The 14481-nt window shown below is 41.4% G+C and overlaps 1 protein-coding gene across 1 annotated transcript in view; it reads left to right on the top strand.

The window, feature by feature from the left end:
* Nucleotides 1–14481, top strand: part of ccdc120a (coiled-coil domain containing 120a) — a 34390-nt gene that overhangs the window by 1056 nt on the left and 18853 nt on the right. The gene's annotated exons all lie outside the window — the stretch shown is intronic.

Genomic DNA, 14481 nt, shown 5'->3' with positions numbered 1-14481 from the left:
TAGGAACCTCAGCACTCACCGAACAGACCTCAGTAGAACCTAGCACTCATTGAAACAGAACCACAGCTCTATTAAAACAGAACCTCAGTAAGAACTCCACTCATGTAACAGAACCACACGCACCATTAAACGAGAACTCTATAGAACCTCGCACTCTTGAAGCAGAAACACCAGCCCTCATTAACAGAACCATAGAACCTCAGAACTCATTGAACAGAACCACACACGCATTGAAACAGAACCTCAAATAGAAACCCTCACACTCATTGATCAGAAACCCAGCACTCATTAAACAGAACCCAATAGAACCTCAGCACTCATTGAACAGAACTACGTAGACCACATGCAACTCATTAAACAGAACCTCATAATAGAACCTAAGCACTCATTGAACAGAACACAAAAGCACTATTAACACGAACCTCAGCACTCATTGAACAGAACCACAGACCCATTAAACAGAACCGCAGCACACTCATTGAACAGAAACCACAGCACTCTGTGTTGGGACGCCGCCGGTGACTGCAGGGCGACAGGAAGTAGGTCACATCTACACCATTTGCTGGATTGATCAACAACAAACAGAACTGACGTGACACTGAGTGTGTGTGTGGAGTGGTGTGGTGTGTGTGGGAGTGGTGTTGTGAGATGTGTTGTAAGTGTGTGTGGTGTGTGTGTGAGTGGTGTGTGGAGGGTGCTGTGGATTGTGTGTGTGTGTTGTGTAGTGTGTGTGTGTGTTTGTGTGGAGGAGGTGTTGTTGTGTGGAGTGTGTGTAGTGTGTGTGTGTGTTGTGTTTGTGTGGTGTTTTGTGAGAGTGTTGTGTGTGTGGTGTGTGTGTGTGTGTGTGTGTGAGAGGGTGTGAGTGGTGTGTGTGTGTGTGTGTGTGTGGTGTGTGTGTGTTGTGAGTTGATCAGTCCCGGTGACTCACCTTTCAGTATTATGAAAACAGGAAATCAGGTAAACTGATGTTTGTGTAAAAAAAACGGTAGGGTAGGTTCAGCTGATGGGAGTCTGGAGTACTATGTGACTGGAGGTCAGGTCATGTGACTGTGGAGGGTCAGGTTTCATGTGACTGGAGGTCAGGTCAGTGACTGGAGGTCAGGTCATGTGACTGTGAGGTCAGGTCATGTGACTGTTGGATGGTCGGTTCATGTGACTGTGACGGTTCAGGTCAGTGACTGGAGTTCAGGTCATGTGACTGTGGATGTCAGGTCATGTGACTGGGTGGTACTAAGGTCAGGTCATGTGACTGGAGGTCAGGTCATGTGACTGTGGAGGTCAGGTCATGTGACTGTGGAGGTCAGGTCATGTGACTGTGGAGGTCAGGTCATGTGACTGGAGGTCAGGTCATGTGACTGTGGAGGTCAGGTCATGTGACTGTGGAGCCTGCAGGTGTTCGTGGTCATTGCTGTGTAGCAGTGTTGGTTCAGTGTGTCACATCACACCTGCTCCTTCATGCTTCATGGTGGGAACCACACATGCAGATATGGTCTGAACCAGAACTCTCAGATTTGGACTCATCAGAACAAATCCAGATGTCCGTTCATGTGTTTGTTGGTCTCCATCAGTCTGAATATGTTGATGTGTGTCTAATCTGAGCTGATTATTGATTATTGAATTGTTGATTGGTTCTGATTCTGTACAGAGGATGTGGATCAGATGTTAACGAGGTCAAACCTGATTGTTAGTTTATTAAAGGTCGCGGTCATGTGACCTGCAGACGGTCAGGTGTGATTTAAAGCAGTGATGTAGATCTTCAAAGTAAAAGTCTTTGTTTCAGAGTAAAGCTCATCTTTCAGTTTTGTTTGTTTGGACTGTGGAAACACTACAGTTCCCATGATCCTCAGTGACTGTTGCTATGGAGACACCTCCATCCAGAGCAGTGACATCACAGTGACATCACATTCACATGCTCAGCTGATCCGCTGTACACAGACATTTCTCCATCAGCTGCACAGCAACAGAGTGTGCTGCGCTTTAATTGGATGGTCCTGACAGCAAAGCTCTCTGGGACTTGTAGTCGACTCCTAAAGTGGATCAGGACTCTGTCTCCTGTCACACGACTTCCTGTCTGTGTCTGAATCTGTGATGTCACTGTGATGTCATCTGAATACCACGCTGAGCTGAGTCTCTCACACACACACTGGACGCCCCGGGGGTTGAAAGGTTATTGGCTGCCTGGTTGGAGCTCTCAGCCAATCAGATGCAAGTATTCAGAGTTGTGATTTTCTACATTGTTGCCAGGCGGAGAATCTGCTGCCTGACCTACATTCATCCTCCACACACACACACACACACACACACACACACACACTGTAACACACACTGTAACACACACTGTAACTGTGGGTATCTCCAGGCGTCTGCAGGTATCTGCCGTTAAATGACCACAGAAGAAGAAGACACAGTGAGTCCAGTTTTAAACTGACTCAGGTCTGTTGGTAGAACTTCACCAGAACTTCTCACCTCCTCTCCTCTGTTTAACCCTGGTTGTAATCCTTTATTCTCCTCTAATCCTTCTCTCTCTTCATTTACTCAAACTTCAAACTCCAATTAGTTTATTTACCAATCGGAGAACAGGAAGAGGAAACACAGAACAGGAAACATAATCCCTCCGGTGTCATATTGTGATTTTACAACAATTACCAAGTTAAATAAAATATAAACAAAATATGTTCATGTTTTGGCACCTGGAAAACAATCAGGCACAGCAGCAGACTCCTGTATGTAATGGAACAGTTCACTACTGCAGCAAGTAGCCCGAGCCTTAGCAACGACCTAGCAACGGGGAAACTTTCTAGTCCCATCAGAGCTCGTGGAGATCCTGGAAACTGAATAAATACTCACATATAAAATGTTTTTATCTAACTAAATATTCCTCTTCAGTCTACACCTGTATTGACGAGGTACACACCTGTATTAACGAGGTACACACCTGTATTAATAGGGCACACACATGTATTAATAGGGTAAACACCTGTATTAATAGGGCACACACACCTGTATTAACAAGGTACACACATGTATTAATGAGGTACACACCTGTATTAATAGGGCACACACACCTGTATTAATGAGGTACACACCTGTATTAATAGGGTACACACCTGTATTAAGGAGGTGGTCTAACAGCTCCGTCACACATATTACTTTATTAAAGTACTTCCAGTGGACTTAAACTATTTGTTTACATGTTTAGATTTTCATGCCGTGACGATGTGGAGATGGCAGAGTGATATTTTTAGAGTCAGGTGTGCTGTCATGCTGATTGAAGAGTCTAAACGTCTTGTTGACCAATCAAATTGCTCGGTCGGACCTACTTGTTGTAAAAAGTCAAGTCAAAGTCAAGGTCAACTTTATTGTCAATGCTGCTATATGTACAGGACATACAGAGCATCGAAATTATGTTTCTCTCTTATCCCAAACAGCATAGACATGAAGTATAAAATATAAGTAAAAGATATAAAAAATATAAAACAGAAATATACAAATCTAAAAATATATACAAGCAAAAGACATCTGTGAGGCAACATGGTACAGTATAAACGGAGTTATTAGTATAAATCAGCAGTGTCCAGAGTTTGTGGGGCAGCGGGCGGAGAAGGAAGGGGGGGCAGTACTGGGAGTTCAGCATCCTGATGGCCTGGTGCTTCCTGGTGCATGAAGCTGTCTCTCAGTCTGCTGGTTCTCGCCCGGAGGCTCCTCATTCTCCTCCCGGAGGGCAGGAGGCTGAAGAGTGGTAGTTGGGGTGGGTGGAGTCACCCGCAATGCTGAGTGCTTTGCGGGCCAGGCGTGTGCTGCAAATGTCCTGGAGGGAGGGGAGGGGGGCACCAATGGTCCTCTCAGCTGCTCTCACTATGCGCTGCAGGGTCTTCTTGCAGGATGCAGTGCAGCTGCCGTACCACACGGTGATGCAGCTGGTCAGGATGCTCTCGGTGGTGCCGCGGTAGAAAGTCTGCAGGATGGGGACTGGAGCTCTGGCTCTTCTCAGTCTGTGGAGGAAGTAGAGGCACTGCTGAGCTTTTCTGGCCAGTGATGCAGTGTTGCTGCTCCAGGAGAGGTCCTCAGTGATGAGCACACCCAGGAACCTGGTGCTGCTCACTCTCTCCACAGCAGCACCATTGATGGTCAGTGGAAGGTGCTGGGTGGAGGATCTCCGGAAGTTGACAACAGTCTCCTTCGTCTTCTCCACGTTCAGAGAGAGATTGTTGTCTCTGCACCACGTCAGCTCACCTCGTTCCTGTAGTTTGACTCATCGTTGTTGTTGATGAGCCCTGTATACTTTGACTTAGTTATAGTGTTATTATGTTTAATGCTACAGTGTCATAGTGATAGTTTTAGTGGAACTGCTTTTTACACAGACACACACACACACATACACACACACACACACACACACACACACACACACACACATACAGACACACACACACACACCTACAGACACACATACACACACACACATAGACACACACACACACACACACCTACAGACACACACACATACACACACACACACACACAGACACACACACACACACACACACACACACAGACACACACACACACACACACATACACACACACAGACCCACACTCACACACATACACACACACACACACACACACACAGCTGCAGGCATTTCATATCAAAGTAAAGCATCAACTGTTTGAAGTCTCTTTGTGGCTGCAGACACAACAGAACAGAGAACATCATGGGAAAGAGAGCAGGATGATAGGCTGTTTACGAAGTCCTTCTCATGTTCTCACATTGTGTTCTCACATTGTGTTCTCATGTTTTGTTCTTATGTTGTGTTCTCATGTTGTGTTCTCATGTTGTGTTCTCATGTTCTCATGTTGTGTTCTCATGTTGTGTTCTTATGTTCTCATGTTCTCATGTTGGGTTCTTATGTTTTGTTCTCATGTTGTGTTCTCATGTTCTCATGTTGTGTTCTCATGTTGTGTTCTCATGTTCTCATGTTGTGTTCTCATGTTGTGTTCTTATGTTCTCATGTTCTCATGTTGTGTTCTCATGTTGTGTTCTCATGTTCTCATGTTTTGTTCTTATGTTCTCATGTTCTTATGTTGTGTTCTCATGTTCTCATGTTGTGTTCTCATGTTCCACCCACATGATGACCTAACGACACACAGATTGACCCTAACAAGCCCACAGGGACCCTTAACAACCCACAGGTGACTGTACCAACCCACAGTGACCTTTAACGACCCACAAGGACCATAACGACCCACAGGTGACCTTTAAACGACCCACAGAGACCCTAACAACCCCAGGTGAACCTTTACGACCCACAGTGACCCTAACACCCACAGGTAACCTTTAACGACCCACAGATTACCCTAACACCCCAGGGACCGTTAACAACCCACAGGTTACCCGAACGCACACAGGTACCTGTAAAAAGACATAGGTGACCGTTAACAACCACGGTTGAACCCTAAGAGCCCACAGGTGGACCTTGACAACCCACAGGTGACCTTTAACACCCCAGGTGACCCTAACGACCCACAGGTGACCTTAACAACCGCAGGTGACCTTTTAACGACCCACATGTGACCCTAACGCCCACAGGGACCTTTAACAACCCACAGATGACCCATAACGACCCACAGGTACCCTTTAACAACCCACAGGTGACCAGTTAACAACCCACAGATGACCGCCTAACGACCCACAGATGCCCAACAACCCACAGTGACCTTTAACAACCCACAGAGGACCCTAACGACCCCAGGTGACCTTTACAACCCACAGTACCTTAACAACCCACAGAGGACCCTAAACGACCCACAGATGACCCTAACAACCCACAGGTGACCTTTAACAACCCACAGGTGGACTTTAACAACCCACAGGTACCTTTAACGAACCCACAGATGACCCTAACACCCACAGGTTGACCTTTAACGACCCACAGTGACACCTAGACAACCCACAGGTGACCTTTAACGACGCCCGAGTTACCCTAACACCCAGGTTAACCTTTAACACCACAGATTAACCCTAACACCCACATGTGACCTTTTACACCCAGGGGACCCAACGACCCACAGGTGACCTTTAACAACCCACAGATGACCCTAAGCGACCCAAAGTGACCTTTAACAACCGCAAGGTGACCTTTAACGACCCAAAGGTTACCTTTAACGACCCACAGGGACCTTGAAACAACCCACAGATGACGACTGACCCACAGGGTACCTTTAACGACCCACAGTGACCTTTAACAACCCACAGGTGATCTTTAACAACCCACAGTGGAGATATGTCCAATCTGACTTCCTGACTGATATGTAGCAGGTCAATGTGGTGACAGTTGTTCCGGTGTCATTTTGCCGGTTGTAAGGCTAAAACACAATGCATGCGGAACGGCTCCGCCACGACGACGGAGCCGATACGTTTCCAGGTTGTCAGGTGTGTCCAGTTCACACGAGCTCCGTCCCCGCTGCGTCACGGCTCGAACGCCGAGCACGGAGATAAGATTCAAGCCAGACCGTGCGGGGAAGGAATCAGCTACAAAATACAAAATAAAACCCCGGTATTTTCAAAATAAAATAACTCCATGTTCACAGCGGATCGAGTTTCATTACAAGAAACATCATAATGGCGGGCCGACCTGAAGTCAACAGGTGAGGGGTTTTCAGGTGTAATCATGGATGACTCCTCACATCTTTTTTATAGGACACCAGAAAAAAGATGCGGCGTGAATGTCATCGCAGGAGTCATAAGACTACAGCCGGAAATATCACGTGATTATGCGTGAAGCCACGAGATCTCGTGCGTTCTCGCGACGCTCGCTGTCCGGTGGAGACCGCACCTGAGCGCATCACAAGCGGATTATGTGTGAGTGGCGGACGGCGGAGTACGCAGCCGCCTGCATGCAGTGTGTTAGGAGTTAGAGAAAAGAGTCCTGACACCCGGAAACACACACTCATACACGACAACAGACACATGCACTGTAACACACCTGTAACACAACACCAGGACAAACACAACACAACACTGTACACACCCACGCACCACTGTAACACCCACACACTGTAAACACACACACACACACGGTAACACACACCACACATAAACACACACACACACAGAAAACCACACACACACACACAACACACAAAACACACAACAACACGACAACACAACACACCACCTGTAACACACAACGCGTAACACACACACAAGCACACACACACACACTGTAAAACAAACACAACAACAAACACACTGTTAAAACACAACAACACGCACACACTGTAACACACACACACACCACTGTAAAACAAGCACACACACACTGAACACACACTGTAAACCACACACACTGTAAAACAACACACACAGTAAACACACCAACACATACACGCAACACACACACGACTCACAGAACACACACGCACACTGTAACACACAACATGTAACACAACACACACACAGACATTGTTTCACACACACACACACACATTGTTACAACACACACACACAACACACATTGGTAACACACACACACTTCAAATTAAATTGAACAATTTAATTTTTATATTAAATGACCTGGTGTGTGTGTGGTGTGTGTGTTGTATGTTGTTGTGGGTGTGTGGTGCGTGTGTGTTGTGCGTGTATTTGTTTGGTTTGTGTGTGTGCGGTATGTTTGTTGTAGTGTGTGTGTGTGTTGTATGTGTTTGGTTGGTGTGTGTGTGTGTGTGTGTGTGTGTGGGTGTTATGTTGTGTGTGGGTGTGTTGTGTGTTGTGTGTGCGTGTATGGTTGTTGTTGTGTGTAGGTGTTGTGTGCGTGTGTTTGTTGTCTGTGTGTGGGTGTGTGGTGTGGGTGGGTGTGTGGTGAGCATCAACACTGCACGTGCGGAGGTCTGACCTGAACCATGAAGAACTTTAACCTTGCAGACACCTGAAGGGTTTGACTTGGACCGGACGGAACAATTCCTGAGGAAATGCCGGGACAAAGCGGGACAAAGCGGGAACAAAGCGGCGTAAACCGGTTCGGTTCGGTTCCGGTCCGGTTCGGTTCGTTCACGGCTCTTCATCCGTTCACCTCCTCGGGCTTCGACCGTTCACGACTCACGCCCACAGTACGTCAAGCACCGCTACGACCACACACTCGTCCGCTATACCATCAAATAAAACTACAGGACGTCAAAATAAAAGCATGAAAACTGTTTTTAGTAAAAGGACGACAAAAAACTTGTTTTAAGTTCAACAGGTTACTTTACAGTTCACATGTGTGTATTTCAACATGTTACGGTTCAACATGTTTTACAGTTCAACAGGTTTGTAGTCAACATGTTTACAGTAGCAACATGTTTAAGTTCAACTGTTTTAGTTCCGTTACGTTCAACTGTTTAGTTCAACAAGTTGTATTCATGTTACATCACATTTTTAGTTCACAGTTTACAGTTCAACATTTACAGTCAACATGTTTGTAGTTCAACATGTTTTACATTCAACAGTTTACGTTTCAACATGTTTGTAGTTCACATGTTTTACAGTTCAACATGTTTTAACAGTTCAACCAGGTTTGTATTCAACATGTTTACAGTTTCAACATGTTTACAGTTCAACATGTTTACAGTTGTTCAACAGTTTGTATTCAACATGTTTGAAAGGTCAACATGTTTACGTTCAACATGTTTACAGTTCAACCTGATTTACAGTTCAACGTGTACAGTTCAACCTGTTTGTAGTCAACATGTTTGTAGTTCATGTTTTTACAGTTCAACATGTTTACAGGTCAACGGTTTGTATTCAACATGTTTGTAGTTTAAATGTTGTACAGTTCAACATGTTTACAGTTCAACATGTTTAGTTAACAGGTTTGAATCAACATGTTGTAGTTGAATTTCATCAACATGTTTAGCATGAAATGTTTTACGTTCAACTGTTTTATTCAACATGTTACAGTTCAACATGTTTACAGTTTAAACATGTGTTTACATGTTTACAGTCAACATGTTTACAGTTCAACATGTTTACAGTTTAACATGTTTGTAATTCAACAGGTTTACATTAGCATGTTGTTTACAGTTCACATGTTTGTAGTTTCAACGATTTTACGAGTTCAACATTTTTACAGTTCAACTGTTGAGTTCAACTTTTTTACAGTTTCAACATGACATTTGTTTACATAACTTTCTACACATGTTTTACAGTTCAACATGTTTACAGTTTAACATGTTTACAGTTTAACATGTTACAGTTTAACATGTTTGTATTCAACATGTTGTAGTTAAACATGTTTACAGTTCAAACAGTTACGTTCAACGGTTACAGTTCAACATGTTTTGTAGTGCAACATTTAAGTTCAACATGGTTTAAGTTCAACATGTTTACAGTTTCAAACATGTTGACAGTTTAACAGTTTACATGTTTGTCAACATGTTTACAATTACATGTTTACATTCAACATGTTTACAGTCAACATGTTTGTAGTTCAAAATGTTTACAGTTTCAACATGGTTTTGTAGTTCACATGTTTTACAGTTCAACAATGTTTTGTTGGAGTTCAACATGTTTGTATTCAAACATGTTTTACAGTTCAACATGTTTACAGTTCAGACATGTTTGTAACGTGTCAACATGTTTTACGTTCAACATGTTGCAGTTCAACATGTTTGTTCAAACGTTTACAAACTGTTGGTAGTTCAACATGTTTACAGTTGTCAACATGTTGTTTCAACAATTTACAGTTTCAACATGGTTCGTTCAACATGTGTTCAGTTCCACACTGTTTACAGTCAACAGTTTGTAGTTCACTGTTAGTTCAACAGTTTTACAGTTCCAGTTGATCAACATGTTTACAGTTCATCATGTTTTACAGTTCAACATGTTTGTACAGTTTCAACATGTTTACGTGTAGTTTCAACATGTTTACAGTTTCAACAGTTACAGTTCACATGTTTACAGTTCAACAGGTTTGTATTCAACATGTTACAGTCAACATTTTTACAGTTCAACATGTTGTAGTTCAACATGTTTACAGTTCACAACAGGTTTTACATGCAACATTTTACAGTTCACATGTTTACAGTCAACTGTGTTGTAGTTCAACATGTTTGTAGGTCAAACAATGTTTACATTCAACATGTTTACAGTTCAACATGTGTGTAGTTCACAGTTTACAGTCAACAGTTTTTACAGTTCAACCTGTTTGTAGTTCAACAATGTTTACAGTTCAAACATGGTTTTTACAGTTCAAACATGTTTACAGTCAACATGTTTTACAGTTCAACATGTTTACGAGTTCAACATGTTTACAGTTCAACATGTTTTACATTCAACATGTTTGGAACAGTTCAACATGTTTGTATTCAACATGTTTTTTACAGTTCAACATGTTTACAGTTCAACATGTTTACAGTTCAACATGTTTGTAGTTCAAACATGTTTACAGTTTCAAACATGTTTTACAGTTCAACATGTTTGTAGTTCAACATGTTTACAGTTTCAGCATGTTTTGTACAGTTCAAACATGTTTACAGTTCAACAGTTTTTAACATCAACAGTTTTGAGTCTAACATTAGTTCATGTACAGTTCAACATGTTTGTAGTTCAACATGTTTACAGTTAAACTGTTTTACAGTTCAACATGTTTGTAAGAGTTCAGAACATGTTTACAGTTTCAACATGTTTTACAGTCTACTGTTTGTTCACAGTTTACAGTTAACTTTTGTAGTTCAACATGTTTACATCAACATGTTTTTAACATTTTCAACATGTTTGTAGTTCAACAGTTACAGTTCATGTTTTGTAGTTCAACATGTTACAGTGTTAACATGTTTACAGTCAACATGTTTTAAAGTTCAACACTTGTTTACAGTTCAACATGTTTTAACTCTAACATGTTTGTAGTTCAAACATGTTACAGTTCAACATGTTGTAGTTCAAATGTTGAATTTTACAGTGTACATGTTCAGACATGTTACAGTTCACATGTTTGTAGTTCAACATGTTTACAGTTCAACATGTTTTACAGTTCAAACATGTTTATAGTTCAACCATACATGTTTGAAAACATTCTTGGTTGGTCTGTTCCTGTCTCACTTGATTATATTTTATTTAACACGTATAATTAAACAATTATCATCGATCATCGAACGAAACACATGTTTTTCTGAGTGCTTCTCTTATTTGAGACTTTGATTTTGGTGACTGGAGTGTAAAGTGTTGACAAACTGTTGGTATTGATTTATTGATTATCAGCACCGAATATCTGAAATGAAATCAGAAACGCTGCGTCAGCTCACAGATTCCTCCTCTGCTCTCTGGTTTTGGTTCGGCTTGACACAGAAAACAGTGTGTGGTATCTTAAATCAGAATCAAGCAGAACAAAAGACCCCCCACATCATTCACATTCAAACGTCTTCGCCTGTTTTTCATTCAGCAGCTCAGCAGGACACAAGCCGGGCCGGCTGGGGGAGGCTAGCTGCTACCTCATGGTAGCAGGCGGCATTGTGTTAGCATGTCATATTATGAGAGCATTTACTTGGTGGATGAACATGGTTTACGGGGACGTGTGGATTACGAAACATGTGGTAAAGAGCACCATGGACACACAGAGTCAGATCAGCCCGACCAATCGAGAAGCTGCTGAGAGCTGGGCTTTATATTCTGGATGGAGGACTACTCATTAAACAGACAGAGAGAGAGAAATCGGCTTCATGAAGTCTGTAATCACTCTGAAGGTTCTTACAAGAAACACGAGAACATGAAACACAACAGTAGAAACAACATGACCAACATGAAGAACACAACATGAAGACAAAACATAAGAACTTCAACAGGAGAACATGAGAACAAACATGAGTAAACTATAAGAAATAAAACATGGAGTGGACAAACATAAGAAACAGTGAGAAACACAGTAGGATAAAAAACATAGAACACAACATGAGTGACACATGCATAACACACGAATGAGAACACAAGCGGTGAAACAGAGAACACAACATGCGAACCCAACAGGAGGATAAAACAGGAGAACCACACGCGTTAGAAAGAGGACAACACATCAGTGAGGACAAAACATAAGAACAAAACATGCGAACACAACAGGAGAACACAACTAAGGACACACATGAGACACAACATGAGAACACAGCATGACGAAAAAACATGAAACACAACATAAGACACAGGAGAAAACAAGAACAGCAACAAATGAGGAACAATAAGAACCACAACATGAGACCAACAAAGAACACACAGAGAACAAATGAGAACACAACATGAGGACAGAACACACTGAGAACCACACATGTAGACAAATTAGAACATGCAGAAAAAAACAATTAACTGAGAACCACATGAGAACCATGAGACACGACAACATGAGAACACACATGGAGGAACAAACTGAGACACAACAGTAGAAACAGAATAAAAACATGAGAACACAACATAAAGACCATGAGAAACACAACATAGGACCCAAAACAACATAAGAACATAACCTAGAAAACATGAGAACCACAACATGGAACACAACTCGAGAACAAAATATGGAACACACCACTGAGAACCAACAATGAGAACATGAGGAGAAATAGAACAACAACATGGCACCATGGAACAAGAACAAAAGACAGAACCAATGAGAACACACATGACAACAAGAGTAACAAAACATGACGAACATGACAACATGACAGACATAACCACAAACATGAAAACATGATGAAACATGAGAACAAAGAACATAAACAGGAGAACACAACATAAGAACAAAACATGGAGAACACACATAAGAACAAACATAAGAACACAAAGACAAGACAATGAGAAATAAGAACCCAACATGAGAACACAACAGGATACATGAGACAAAACATGGAACCAACATGAGGACAAACATTAGAATGACACAAACAGGAGAACATGAGAAAAAAACCATGAGAACATAAAACCACAACATAGTAACACACAACAGAGAACAATGAGAACACAACATGAGGACAAAACATGAGAAAACAACATTAAGAACTGAAGAATAAAACTGAGAAACACAACATAAGAACATGAGAAACAACATGAGAACCATGAGAATAAAAACAGGAGAACACAACTAGAAAGAAATGAGAACACACATTGCGTAGACAAAACATAAGAACATAACATGAAACACAACATGAGAACAAACATGAGATACATAAAACACAACATAGAACACCAACATTGAGAACAAAATATGAGAAGACAACATAGCAACATGAGAACAAGAACAAAGACCAAAACATTTTAACATCAACATACATGATAACACAACATGACAACAATAGAAACAAAACATGACAACATTGAGAAACATAAGAACCACATTAGAAATGAGAACATGAGTAACCATATAACAAAACATGAGAACACAACATGAGAAAAAAGACATGGAGTAACCAAAATAAGAACCCAACATAGAAAAAACACACAAATAGAAACATGAACAACAAAAATACAGAAAATGAGAACATAAGAAACAAAACATAGAGACAAGGAGAACACACACATGAAGACACAATGAGCATAGAAACATAAGAACACAAAATGAGACACAACATGAGAACATTGAAACACACATATAACACAACATGAGAACATGAAAACCCAACATGGAGAAAAACATAAGTAACCCACATGAGAAAACATGGTAACATAAGAACACAACATGAGAACACAAACTGAGAACATTGAGAACCCACATAGAACACAACATGAGAACACAACATGAGGTACAAAAACATGGAAACCACAGACGAAGAACATAGAATATGGAAAACAACATGAAGAACATGGAACACAAATGAGGAACAAATAGTAACACAACTATGAGGACAACATGAAGAACCACATGAGAACACAATGAGAACAACATGATGAACACAACATCATGAAACAAATATGACAACAACCTGAGAAAATGAGACATGAGAACAAGAACAAAAAAACATGTGGAAACGACACATGAGAACCTGAGACACACAACATGACAACATAAGAACAAAACATGAGAACACAACATGACACAAGAGAGAACAAAACCATGACAACATGTAGAACAAAGCAACGGCATTGACGATCATAGAACATGAGAACAAAAACTGCGAAACACTAAGAAAAAAAACAATGAGAACCAACAGTAAGAAAAAACATAGAGAAACAACATGAGAACAAAACATAAGAACACACAACATGAGAACACACTAAGAACATAGAACAACCAATAGTAAACAACAGAGACAACAATGAGCACATGAGAAACAGATCAAAACAGGAAATAGACCAAAAACATGGAGAACACAACATGAGAACATGAGAACCAAACATAGGAAAACATAGACACACCCTAGGAAAGAGATCCACACATGAGAACCATTGAAACACAACAGACACAACTGAAACATGCAACAAAGAACCAAAATATAAACAACATGGAAACACAACATAAGAACATGGAT

This window comes from Larimichthys crocea, unplaced genomic scaffold, assembly GCF_000972845.2.
Source record: "Larimichthys crocea isolate SSNF unplaced genomic scaffold, L_crocea_2.0 scaffold148, whole genome shotgun sequence".
Lineage (NCBI taxonomy): Eukaryota > Metazoa > Chordata > Actinopteri > Sciaenidae > Larimichthys > Larimichthys crocea.
Note: the sequence above shows the minus strand (reverse complement) of the source record. Positions and strands in the feature narration are given on the sequence as shown.